We start from the raw sequence: 2,535 nt of genomic DNA on the forward strand, positions 1-2,535 counted from the left end.
TGTTTGGTTTTGTGTTAGCATGTCTTGTAGACTAGTACCCATACTGCTGGTATATGCTCTCTCCTCCTTTATCTCCACACTCAGAGCTTTAAGTGTAGTATTGGTTTGTAGAATAGTAAAAAGTTCAATAGCACTCTCAGCTGTGTCTAGTGGTAAAGTAAGTGTATGTAGACTGGGATGAGAGAGAAATAGAAGATATGGTGGGTATGGTTCATGTAGCATGATCACACTAATCATCAGACAGTCTAATCCTTTGATATGTGGAAGGAGTGATGTCATCAGTTTATTACCTGAGACCTCTCCAGGCTCTCCTATCTCTAGAGCAGTCAGTGGTGTGTTCACTTCTACTATATTCAGTGATGATGGTAGGAAGTAATCATGTATGTTCAGTGAAAGAGCTTGTAATGTGTTGTTGTCCTTTAGTAACTGCTCTATTACTCCATCAGATAGAGGAGGAGGAGGAGGAGGGAAGTATGGATCCTCAAAATCTAGATGTATTTTTAATGATGTTACAGTTTTATTTCTTGTTATTCCTCTAATGAAATTGATAATATTACTTGTTAATTCCTCATATCCACGGTATGCAATATTTATTTCTTGTAATGTTGAATTTATTTCAATACATTTCTCAAGTTCATTGCACTTGTCTGTGTAGTATGTATTGTCATCTGTTGGTATAGTAGGACGGTGCATTATTAAGTGCAGTATCTTCAATTGAGGAAGATTGAGAAACTGTAGCAATACAAGACAGGGAACATATTGACCTTCATCTAATAAACAGTAGCACTCCTGAATATTGTATAGAAGTGATGATTGTAATAATTTGTGTATTAATTCATCACTGGGTTCATTTAACCTTACCATCAGTCTCTTACACTGGATCTGTAGTGAGTTATTGGTTAGTCCAGCAGTGAAGACTGATAGTGACTGGTTAGATACATAGTCCAGGTCCAAGTGATTCAATGTTGTGTTGGAATTGTTTATACAATAACTGAGACACAACCAGTCAAACAATGATAATGATACTCTATCCAGACACAGTGAGTGGTTGTTGATGGATTGTGCTAATACTTGACAAAATGTTGTGTTTTGTGATTCATACAGGAGTTGAAGAAGAAGAATGGGAACATTGTCAAAATCATCAGAACTAACATGACCATATTGACTAATCTCAGGATTCTGATAGAAGTAGGAGAAATGACAAGTCTCAAATCCAAACAATGGTTTCCTCTTGCACTGTAAGTCAAGTTGCTGTATATTAAAATACTGTTGATAGCTCTCATGTTCAAGGTGAGTTAGACCTGCCACAAATCTCAGACACATTCGAAAGTGATCATCATTAAAGTGATCCTTAAACACTTCCTCTGTCTTCTTCTCATGCATAGCTATCCACAATGCAGCTAGAAATTCCTGTATACTCAAGTGAAGGAACTGATACTTCTTCTCATCATATTCTGTGAATGTTGTCATCAATCCAAGATAGTCTTCCTTGATTGCCTCACTCAGTGACTGTAGTTGATGTGAAGAGAATGTCATTCTTATATTAGCCAGGTTAGTATAAGCTAATTGACACATCTCTTGTAAAGGTTTAGCTAATTGTGATGGTAATGAAGAAAGACTACCTAAAGTATATGGGTCAATGTCATGTCTTGGTTTTATTTCCACATGTCTTCTGATAGTTTGTAGAATAAAGTTCTCATACAGCTGAGTGAGTGTTGTTGGTAAGTGTCCTCCTTCCTTACTATAAACTAAGATGACAATGGAACAGACTAGTGGTACATAACACAATGATTGGACATCATTTCGTACTTCAAGATCATTAACGAGTTTCACTGCTAGTTGTGAGTTCTTACTGCTTTGAGTAGTTGTGAAATGTGATTTGTACTCCTTATTTCTTGTGTTTTCATCAATGAGTTCTTGTGCTAGTTTTGTATCTTTTTGAAGTGTTTGTATAATTACTGTTGATATTTCTTCCTTAGAAAACCCAATGACTTGAACATGCTTTGTACTGAGAGTATCCATTTTCAAAAGTGAAGAGGAAGCATAGCTACGAGAAGTAACAATTACTGAACATTGGTCTAACTGCTTTCTATGAATGATACTAGCAGCTAATGAAGACTGTCTGAGTTGTTTAATTAGTTCATCCCAACCATCAAAGATTATCAGTAACCCTTCTCCATCCCTCTCCTCAAACCATTCAGGTACATTTTTATATCTATTAAGTTGACGCACAAACAGGTCAGCTAGTGTAGTAGCTGTAGCTATCTTGCTATTCCTTAAAGGACAGTAAAGTACCAAGTCATACTGTTGGTGTACAAGTGGTCCATTAGACCACATATTTAACAGTTTACGACAGAGTGTGGTCTTGCCAATACCAGGAGGACCGTCTATTACTACTCTGAGAGACAGAGAACTATCTGTGGGTTGGAGAACATCTTCAACTCTTATCTCTTTGATTTCAGTTAGTTTAACTATTTTATCAACTTGTCCTCTTAGCATATGCCAAGCTGATATTTTTTCTGTGCTGGAGTCTTG

This window comes from Amphimedon queenslandica, unplaced genomic scaffold, assembly GCF_000090795.2.
Source record: "Amphimedon queenslandica unplaced genomic scaffold, v1.1 AMPQUscaffold_12314, whole genome shotgun sequence".
Taxonomy (NCBI): Eukaryota; Metazoa; Porifera; class Demospongiae; order Haplosclerida; family Niphatidae; genus Amphimedon; species Amphimedon queenslandica.